This window comes from Notothenia coriiceps, unplaced genomic scaffold (genome assembly GCF_000735185.1).
Source record: "Notothenia coriiceps isolate Sejong01 unplaced genomic scaffold, NC01 NC01_scaffold00037650, whole genome shotgun sequence".
Lineage (NCBI taxonomy): Eukaryota > Metazoa > Chordata > Actinopteri > Perciformes > Nototheniidae > Notothenia > Notothenia coriiceps.
In genome coordinates, this window is record NW_011370351.1 from 158293 (window position 1) to 169922 (window position 11630).

At 40.7% G+C, this 11630-nt stretch overlaps 1 protein-coding gene across 1 annotated transcript in view; it reads right to left on the bottom strand.

Annotated features, from left to right (window-relative positions):
* LOC104967747 (protocadherin-16-like) overlaps positions 1 to 9497 on the bottom strand; it is a 72367-nt gene extending 62870 nt beyond the window's left edge. The window contains exon 1 of the mRNA XM_010797271.1: positions 8880 to 9497. The gene's annotated coding sequence lies outside the window, so the exon portion shown is untranslated. The remainder of the gene's footprint in view (positions 1 to 8879) is intronic.
* Between the last annotated feature and the right edge of the window lie 2133 nt (positions 9498 to 11630).

Sequence of the window (11630 nt, forward strand, 5' to 3'; positions counted from 1 at the left end):
AATTACAGGGTGGCTAGAGTGACACCAACTCATTAAATGACTGAGAATAAAAGGTTAGGCCAGGCTGTGGTGAAGCAGGCTTTGTGAGAAGAGGGAAGGAGGGCTGAGAGGCTGGTGGGGGGTAAAGGATGGAGGAATGCTTAGCATCTCAGTTTTCATGTCGTTTGGGTTGTGTGTGTGTTTGGGGGGACGACAACTATGACCCCTGTCCCCCCCTTGAGTCGCCTTATCCCGGATCTCTGGATATAGACGTCCCGTTTGAAAACCAGCTGTCACTAGAACTGTGACCATATGCATGTGTGTCGTGTGTGTGTGCGTTGGTTTTTAAATCCCATTCAATTCACCTATAACTACGTTTCCTCAGTTCAACTTTTGCCTTTTCCTTCCTCCCAGACTTCATCCAGACTACACTAAAGTTGGATATCAGTTTCAATTTATTTCCATAGCTGACTCAAGCAAAATGAAATCTTAAAGTATCGTAACACCAGCCCCTCACTCAGCCAGACGTCCACTGTCTGGACACTTATACACACACTGAAATATACGTGCTGCACAAAAGCACAATCAATAATTCAATAATAATACTACTATGTGCCAAGAGAGTTCATGACTTTGTCATACAATTGGGTTACCTCACCCAGGGGATCCCTGCGGCCGTAAAGGCTCTCACAACTTGAGAAACCCAACCTATGTATCTGGTTTGTGGAGACGGGTAAAATACAAGTAAGCACTTTTGAATTAATTATGATGAAGTGAGTTCCTTGGTTACGCCGGAGGTCAATTGGTTGATCTGATACAAAGTGAAAACTAACCCAGCCACAAATGCATACTGTAAAGTGGAACGTGAAAGAAACATTGGTAAAACTCAACTGACATTAGATACAAATTGTATCTGGTTCGCCCTTGTATAACCAAGAGTCCTATAATATTTTGATCTTGTATCATAATATCTAATCCAACGTTTACCAGTAACCAAAATCTCTTGTACCAGGGAACCAAACTGGAACATTCCCAGTTTACCATAACTCTGTGAAAGTCTTTGTTTAATTCTGTCCCTGAAGTTGTGCTCTAGAGTTTTATTTTATTACTTATTTCCTACATAAATGTCCATGTCAGTGACATCAGTGGACACAGAGCGTAGGTGGGGGGGGGGGGGCCACGTCATCTCAGAGAGTAGGTCAGTTCACATTGAGAGCGTGCCTCTGTGCCAGGTGCCTACTGAGACTGAACACTTTCGTTTCATATTGCAGTTTTTGTTCTATTCCGAAGAGCAGAGTAGAAAAAATAAACTAGAAGACACAGGTCCTATTCTCTGGGATAAGGAAGTGAATGTTGCGTGCATGTGAAATGTTTTGTTCCAATTCAAAAAGGTATCAAAGTGAGATATGTTCTAATTGTTTGGCTTTATACTCTCCTTTGGATGTGAAATGATGATGGGAAAGTGATGTACTGTATAAAAGCAGACTTTTTTCTATTTTTTGTTTCATCCTCAGCCATAAAGAAACATCTCTTGAGTGTCCACATGTTGGAAATCTGTGATTCATCTGTTGCATCCCGTTTTTAACCTGCAAGAAAATCATCAAAATGCTCTTCACAGCCGTTGTACATTTTTAAATCATGACTCCTTTAAGTTATCAAATCTGTCACAATTCGCTATGCTGCTCCTACTTAAGCTCAACTTGTTTCTCTGAAAGACTTGCATCTCTTCACTAAAGTTCTTACTGAACTCCATGTGGATATGAGTTTGGGAAAAACAACCGCATAAGAATCCGAGACTCTGTAGCAGAGGCAAGACAATTCAAGGCTGTTGCGATGACTCAGATTTGTTTATTTACTCTCACTGTGGATGTCAGGCTGGAATACAGTCACATAATGCTTACAAACTGCATCAGGTCCCCTGTGACAAAACGTCCTAGATTTTGCTCAACAGGCGGAGGGAGAAAGAAAGTGACAGTCAGAGATGGAAGGAACAGAGGAAGAAGTGGAACTAGAGATGCAGAAGAGAAGTTTGATTCTGAATGAGGTTTCCTAAAAGAAACACTGCCACGGTGTCAGAGACGGGAATATAAATAAGTTAACCATAAGCTGAGTGAGTGCTGAATCTCACACACACACACACACACACACACACGCAGACTCACACGCACCCACATAAATAATGTACCCTCTGGACCGTCAGTGAAGCCATGCAGCAAGTGAAAACACAGCCGGAGGTGATTCACTAACCCCTCAACTTTCAAGGCCACACTGCCAAGTGAATGTGCAGCGGGTTTGGTTTCTATAATGAGTGAGTCTTTGTGTGTTTTGAATGTATATTATTTGAAGAGAAACATTTAGAAACTGGCTGAAAATTAAGGAAAAATATGAAAAGAGAATAATATAAAAGAAAAGAGTACAAGGTCAGCAGGGTAGAAAAAAAGATTGGTGAGGCAAGATATCCCTGAAGGTGAAGCAACAGCTGCCATCTACCATCACTCCTCACCCCTCCCCATCAGAGCATGTTTAATATCCCACAAGGGCAAACGTTGAGCTGAACCAAGTCCCTGAATCCAACTCCATTACCTCACTGGTGAAATTAGATAAATACGCTTATTTGGCTCAAACAAATGCCTTTATGAAATGGATTAGATTTGGATGTAATTTGATGTGAATGACCCCTAACCAGTCTAGAGTTGTTGTTTTTTTCATTTCGATTGCAATGAATACTAAATTACTTATTTTCCTGTTTGTGATTGTGTAGTAGTTTTGAGAGTCAGCTAATTGGCTAACTTTAATTACCTGTGGGGTTATCCTTATCGTAAATGTATAGCTCAAAACGTTAACGTAAACTTAACCCAGTCTTGATTTGAATGCTTAACTTTGCGGGGACTGCTATAGGGATATATGGGAAGTAAGTCCCCAATTTGGAAATAAGAACTTAAGTCCCCACTATTGATGAATACAATAACACACACACATACAGTATTATATCAGAAGAATAACAGCATGTGTTACTGAACAAACAGAGGATAAGTGAACAGACAAAACACTGAGCTAATAGCCAAAACAGGATCAAGAGAGGGGAAACCGTAGATCCATCTTGTAACATACACACACTAACACGGCAAGCACACACTTTAATCTTTTTCCACATTCCACCAAACTTTATAATTAGTGGCATAGCCTAATAGCAAACCGGGCAGAAGGTTTTCTCAGGTCATGGTTTTATAGCAGAAAAAACATAAACATTAATCAGAGCGATAAAACATTTTTTGAACAGCCTGCCAGTTAAGGTTAACAGAGCAAAGTTTTCTTAGGGTGAAAAGAGGTCAGTATCCTCCGAACAGAAATGCTCTGTGGTTTTTTTGGAAAGACAGTCTGGCATCTCTATCTCAGATTATGGGGTGGCGACTTAGCTTATTAGTAATAAAATTATCCGTCAACCCTCGAGTTAGTGGCGCGCCGGCAGCTGTTCTCTAAGAGAAAGCCTTTGTATCATGTTACTCCATTATATTTCTTGTGCTAAGCCTGGGAATTAAGTCTGTCCGTCTTTGTTTTAATTTGTTTTTCAAAGTCAAACAGACATCAATAAACATCAGATGCAAATCATGACTAAATAATACAGAGATATGATAGATGGTGTGAGGCTTCAAATCAACAATTAACTTCAGTACTGATCAATGGCGCTTTGATTCTCTGACAGTACTATCAATGGCAAACTAATTACATGTTTGATCCTATTAAAAGGCCACTGTTCCCAATCTCTAAGATGCCATGAAACAAAAAACATTTCTCAATAGCCAACTTTTTATTTGTACTGCTTTTGTCTCACACACACATACAGGATCTGAATCCTTTAATTTGCATAACACGCTGTAGTACCTGAGCCGCGTTGCCCTACATGCAGCTCGCAGCTCTGTGCAAGTGTTTGAAGCCACCAGAAGCTCATCTCACTTACTTCATTAAAAACACATGAGACTCTACACACACACACCGGCTCTCTCTTCCTCTCGCTGCTTGCCTCAGAACTTAGAAGTTTATCATCAGTCATGAACCCAGAAGGGCAGCGGTTACCACATGTCATTCATCTTCACTCAGAACCAGTCCAACATTCATATATTCATGAGACTAATGAAAATAATACAACAGCTCATTCAAAAACATGTTTGCATATACTGCACACAGATAACAAAATCGATTATGAGAACCGATTAGATTTAACATTATTTCTAAATTATGTAATTTGTTGATGATGAGAAACAACATTTAAGAGACTAATCAAGCCAACATTTTAAACATCTGCTGTTTTTGGACATTTTATAGCCTACACAATTATATTAATCAACAAAGTCATTGATAGATTTACTGTTAATGATATGAATCATTGGTTGCACCACAAATGAGATTTACACAAGTATATTCAGAGGCCACACACTTCCTTGCATGCAAAATACATGCACAGAAGCCAACTCACTGCTTCCATCCATCTATAGCAACAACGAGAAACCCAGAGTTCCTCAGATTAAGCCACACTTTGGCAACCGCGGGAGCCAATGTCACAGGTCCAACCCACGGTTGAGAAGCACAGGATGGGAAACTCGAGACAACACCACACTTTAGAGAACTTCCATCTGCAGCTTCCTCCAGGAATATTACAACCCATTTCCAACGGTCATTATCCCAGAGCCGAATCTGAAGGTGTGGTCGGGGCCAGTTCGTTTGATCCAAATTTGAAGATTGCACTGTAGTAAGTCAAAACGTTGGAGACTTGGTTTATCTGAAGGAAAGTGGAACTATTCCAAAAGTAGTCTCACTATAGACAGAAAGCATCTACTGCGTTCCACTGGAAAGATATATGTTTTTGAATATTTAGCCAGTGTCTGTAGTCTTTCCCATTCAGCTGACCTGATCATTACACTAACAGGATCCATTCCCTACTGCCTGGAGAAAGACCATGAATAAGGATGAAGGCGGTTACTTCAGAACTGGGCATCAGAACAAACAAAAGTTGAATTTCACCATCTAAAAACTCTAGCTAGTCAATCACTTTGCATCTGACAGGGGAGTGCAGTCATATCCTTTGATTGGTTGAGGCAGTCATACAGTAATATCTTCTCCAGAACAGCAGATAGATGGGTCTTCATATTGTAAGTATAAAGGTAACATCTGTGTTTCCTCTTGGGAAAGCCACAGTACACTGTCAGGAAAAGAAAAAGCTGCAGTCCGAAAATATGAGGTATGACTCAGGATGATTAGGTATCGGGGTTTGATTCATTCTGCCAGAGTTGATTTATTATTAACACGTTTCTTTGATAACACATTGCAAAGAATGAACTCAAGCCTCATAATTCAAACTTTTTCTCCCTTCTGTTGCAGAAGCGAGAATGAAAAGTGAAACAAGCCCGAAAGGTTAATGCTAAAGGAGGATAAGAGAGAGAATACAAATTATGAAACCATGCTTTTATCTTTGTTAATTTGTGTAATACATATTTAAGAAATTCTGCTTATGCACCAATATGCCTAAAGGTCTGCTACAGAGGTAATTAAAACCAACCTGATCAGCCACATTATAATTACAATATGATTTGGGGAATTACTTTAAATTTCATGATAATAATCGCAGCAAGATGGTAGACTTAGTGATTGTAGCTGCCATGGCAACCAACAGGCCCTGAAGGGGTGAAGTTAATGAAATGTGGAGCAATCAGCACTGGGGATTTCTTATCAATGGGAATCTTATTTTCCGACTCTACTACCATGTGGATGGATGATGCAAACAAAAGTGGCTTTCCAGGAAATCAAAGCTACTCCATCACGCCATATTGAGGCTTAACACTGGTTATAGTTTACATGCTGCCTAATAAACAGACATTTCATGAAATCCCCTCAATATTGAGTCTTGGGTTTATGTAATGGCTTAGACGGTGGTCCGAGAGGTAAATAAAGACACCAACACAAACCCCAGGCATCAGCAAAGTGCAGTTATTGAAAGACGGAGGGTAAATAATTCCACTAGCTACTTGTGGAGCCGGGCAAGAGGAAAACAATCGTTAGTTGCTCGGTTTGCTGTCATCTGCTACCCATGTAACACTGTCAGGAGTGTGTGTTCCATTTCTTTAACTCTGAAAACAAAAAGGTTATTTTGACTCTTCTTGTTTTTAATTGTGCCAATTTAGCATTTAAAGCCCTCTGTATAGTTTAGGGATTGGGTAAGGGCAAAGAAAGAAATATAATTGGGTGAAATAAGGTCAGTTCTGAGTATGCTTACGTGTGTGTGTGTGTGTGTGTGTGTGTGTGTGTGTGTGTGTGTGTGTGTGTGTGTGTGTGTGTGTGTGTGTGTGTGTGTGTGTGTGTGTGTGTGCGAGAGAGGAAGTGTCTGAGTCACTTTCCGATTGGTGTACTGATTTCTCTTGCACACAAACAACAATACCCAGGAAAAAACTATTCTAGGATACAATATGACAGATTTTTGATTGAGCTGCAACATTTGGGTGGGAAGATGCTTTGTGTTTTTTCCCCTCACTCTTTTTTTCTCTGCTGGCAGTGCTCCATGATTCGATGAGCTGAAGCAGATATTACAACAAATCCTTCGCTCTCTACAGTTTTCTCTGCAATATTGTTTGTGTGGTGTCTTTGTATTTTTAATTAAAAAGTCAGACATTCGACTGTGAGAAAGGAGTTATAGAGAAATCCATGTACATAATTAAACTTGACTTAAAAATACTAAATTCCCTTGTTATGGGTTGGGTTTTTTGGAAGACAAAAAGAGGACAACAGTGTGTACATTACAGGCATGACTTCAGTGTCAATGTGGGTGGTGAAGGCGCAGTTTGATTACACTGTATATCGCCAGAGTTTAAAGTAAACTCTCATAATTGCTTGAGATTTGGAGAAGAATAAAGCCTCAACTTGGACATCCCCTGGAGAAATACCATTAAAGTAAACAAAAAAAGACCCTTTAAGGCTGTGGACGGCAGTATTATATTTCTTCTTAACCAAAAGCCAAAATGTATTCAAGCTTGAAACAGAGATTTAACAATGTTTGCCAGCATGATTCATAGTAGCATCTGTTTTTTTTAGAAAAATATGAAGAAACCAAGCCAAGTCTTATGCCACGTTGCTGCCAACATGAACCCCAAATAATCCGATAAACAATGAAGGGATGGGGGTTGTAGGGTAGAGTGCAGTCACCTCCCCCAAAAGTAATTGTAATATTTCTGTCTTACAGTGGATGCTGTTGTCTAAGAAGAGCATGTATTTGGAACAAAGCCCTGATGAGAATACACTGACAGTGGCAGTCAGTATAATGCTCATCCATTCAGCTGCACTGAACCAAATGGAGAGCAAGGTAAACAGCTGACTGTTTACTTTGTTGATAAGCGCCTCCAAAAGACTTGACACTAATTGAATGAATTGACCTCTCTGCCTTGACACACTTGGTACTATAGATAGTGTTAGAAACCCAGTTTGTAATGTGAATGACAAGACCTATCAGTTCTATGCGGTGTTATTGTATGAGGATAAGTCTATCAGAAGGAGTTCAGGGGTCAAGGTGGACACCTTATCTGCCATACCACCATTTAATGTACAATATATTTAAGAATCAATCCCAGATAGAAAATAGCCTATCCAGAGTTTGTTACAATCCTGCTTTTGTAAAGGAGACCCACTAAGCAGCTGATGTGAGTAATTATGAGTTGTTTGTACAAACATGAGCTCTACTCAGTTGCAGCCGCACCAATATCCGTATGGTTTCTATTAGAACATGTCTTGCTGCTGCACGCCTCATAACTCTACAAGAAACCAAACTCCGACTGGTTGTACGCAGACCAGAGGCTGAGAATACTACAGAGCCAGAGCACATGGGAAACATGTAAGTGGAAAGTGTAATAATGCAAAGATACGTATCCTTCTTTACAGCAAGAAACTACGAGCTGTGGATGCCAACGGACACAAGATATGACTGGAATAACTATTGTGGTTAGGCACTTAAATATGCCCCTGGGTTCCCTTGTTTAGCTTTTGGCCATGTAAACAGACAGCACTGGCAGCCATAAATACACTTTGTGATCAAAATAAGTACAACTGTGTCAGAATGTATTTGCTGGATATTAAAACTATTTAAAATCCTCCTGGACTTCTTATTTGTATGTTTCAGGTACATGATCTTTAATGTCTACTTAGATAGTCCCTCTGCGATTTTTGGTTCTGTTTTCATAATCGTACAGAAAAATGGTAACCTACACCAACAGCAGAGCGCAACCTGCTGTAGTTAATGGTCTCAGTGCCTTGCTCAAAGGTGAATAGCAGTATTTAAAATGCTCTCCACTAGTGATGCCTCACAGTCTTCTTAAGTGGTCTCACCAGGAAATATTAAGTAGATTGGTCCACTATAGTTGTTTCCCTTAAAGTGGTCCGGACCTCAATCCATAATTAAGTATATTCACACACACTAGGAATCCCTGAGGAGGAAACCACTTACTTACAGTCAACATATAGTTCCATAAGACATAATAAGACGCCTACAATATATACAGGCCTACTGACTAAACCTCCCTTTCATGTTCAGCATATATTTTGAAAAGAGATTTTTTTTTTTTTTTTTATCTGGCTGTTTAGCCAGGTTGTCTGTGAAAATGGATCAATAATCAATACCAGGCGATGCTGCATATTCAGGATCCATTGATCTAATACTATTGTTGCCTCTGTAGTATGGTTTCCCTACATCTCAGTACCCGGACAAGCTACCAGCTCAAGCATGCAAGGTGCAGATGTAGGGTGCACCCATCTATAGGGAGAGCCAGAAGCTCCCACCCAAAAAGAGCAAATATCTCTACCTTTCCCCCTTATTGTTCAGAAGCATCAGTGCACATGATGAAAATAAAGCAGCTGTCACTTACATTCATCTGACCCACTCCACAGCTCTGGATGTTTGCTCTGGATCTCCTCTCCAAAACTGATTAGTATGCAAACGGGTTTCCAATTCCCCCTTTCGACACACAATCCACCAGGACAAAAATCTTGAATGGAGCCTCTCTGGCCAGCTGGACTGGGCTTATTTTTTTCTTTTTACATAATATCCACACAAAAAATGACAGTTCCACGGATGGTCTAATCCAATAGACGGGTAGGATATGTTATTCCTCCAGTGAAGGGTCTTTTTTTGGTCCCCGTGTCAGGTGAGCGCGTTCAGATCAGCTGTGAATCTCTCCGGTTCCTTCGCTGTCTGCAGAAGAAAGGATCCGTCTGTGGCTCCGCAGTGCTCTGCCCGCTCTTTCGCTGATCTTAAACGTTTCTCTCCTCTTTTTTTCCCCATCAGCATCCAGTCACTCAGACTCGGCGTGTGTTAGTATGCGCTGAGACAGAGCCGCTTCAGGGCACCGTGCACCTCACCGACTGAAAGCCGACTCCTCCGCCACAAGGCCCAGCCCCCCTACTCTCCTCCCCCTCCTCCTCCCTTCAGCGACTTGGGTTGCTAATTTATTCGGGTAGCTACACAAAAGGGGGGACAGATGAGAGGGAGGCTGTGGAATACAGTGGGGAGAGAGAGGAGAGAGGAGATTGGAGAGCAGACTTTGGTGCCCCCCAGCTCCGTGCAGTGGAAGTAGTCTTTGAAACAAAGGGGTGCACCATGCAGCATCAAAAGAGTAGTTTAGCTCAGCATGGCACATTGTGTATGGAAATTAGTCATTAAAAGCATCATTCTTATTTACCCTCTTAGTGGCGACTTACTCTTATTATATTATTCAGAAGGATAACCATACACATTTCAATGTAAGTCCCTGTATGAACATTTAAGGACATTTTGGAATTTATCTTGTGATTTTATATTTTTCTGAAGAATCAATGTTATAAGTAATGCAAATCCTCTTTTTCTTATCATTCTTATAAGTATGGATTGGTGTGCCTATTATGTAGGCCTACATGTATTTGTAAGTGGTTGCTTTTAGAAAAAAAAATTGGTATAAGGTGTATACAGTATATCTCTATCTAAATGTGTACATAATCATGTGAGAAAAAATAACACTGTTTTTTGTTGTATTTCTTTTATTTTTAACCTTCGTCAACTGCACATTTTACAACATAGGCCTACTGTATACATTTTTGTTCAGATTGGATTTAATACTACAATATTTTTTTTTATTAAATAAAGAACTAAATGAATCATTTAAAGTAGGCTTACTATTAAAGTTGATTTCAAGGTGCAATATACATGGATCTAAAAGCTAATGGCTACAATCTGGGAAACGAAGCAGCAAAGCAGGCTGGGCTGAGATTGAGACACACACACACACACACACACACACACACACACACACACAAACACACACCCATTTGGACTGCTAGCATCAGCAAGACGGGAGTCATTTATCACCCCAGATTTTAGGTCAAGCCTCCACCTGCATCACTGAAGCAGAGCGAGGGAGGCAGGCGGTGTGGAGGTGGGAGGTGTGAACATGGGGAGGGGTGTTGGAGGCTGTGGCCAAGGACAGCGATCAATCCTTCCCCTCCGAGCTCATGCCCGATGAATGTGTGTATGTTGCAGTCAGTGGAGGGAAATGGCACATTTACACGTTCACGAGTAAGTGTCTTTACCTATGGTCTCTTTACCCACATTGACCATGACATAATGACCAGACTCCATGGATACAGGTTAATTTGCCTCTGCAGGAGACCCATTTTACATCAAAGACTGTTTGGTTAGAAAAAGAAAAAACACAATGTATAAAATCTAATCCCAGAGGAGCAACAAGCAAGAGGAAGCAGTTACGTACGGTTTCCCCAAAATTAAATGGGTCAACACACAGTAAAGCTCTTCCTGTAATTAGCCGCATTCACACCGCAGGACTTTCCCTGGTACTTTGGTTCTTTAGTTCCGTTAGTACCAATAATGTCGCGTTCACACCGCCGGGACTACTCAGTGCCGGGAACTCTTTTGGCCATTTTCAGTCCCTGCTAAAGAGGTGGTACGAACCCAGTGATAAAAGAGTGCCAATTTCTATTCCATTTCTATTGGCTGGGCGAATTGCAAACCACGCCCCGTTAGACTCTGAATTTGTTTTGTTAGGCAGCCTTTTTTTTCCTCGCTACAAAACCACATCCACACCTGAGCGAGTAGTTTTTTTGTACTTTAAAGCAGTTATGACCACACGTACTACAACACCGGAGCGGTGGAATGATGAGGAAGTGTCGGCGCTTCTGGCAATTTACTCTGAGGACGGGATGCAGCAGCTTCTACAGAAAGCAGTTCCCAACTCCAAATGTTTTGAGCGATGTTCGCAAAGCTACCTGAGCGGCGTGATGCCGTTATTGTTATGTCTTGACTGTGCAATAAAACAAACAAACTGGCGAAGCTTTATTTATTGTGTCCCACCCCAAATTTGCAGAATAGAAGAATGTGAGAGGAGACAGGTGTCGGTGGTTGAATTTATCTACAATGTTGCAACCTTGTGCAGCAATGGCAGGGGCAGAAACACAAGTCTTACACACATAAACACAATTAATTTATCATGTCATTTGTTTTAGATAAATAAGGGAAAAACACCAAACAATGGTTAATTTCCTTTTCCAAAATCAGCCTGAGGGGGTAATATATAATAAATACATAAAGATAAAGTCCATTGTTATAATGGGGTATTTTATTTGTAAAT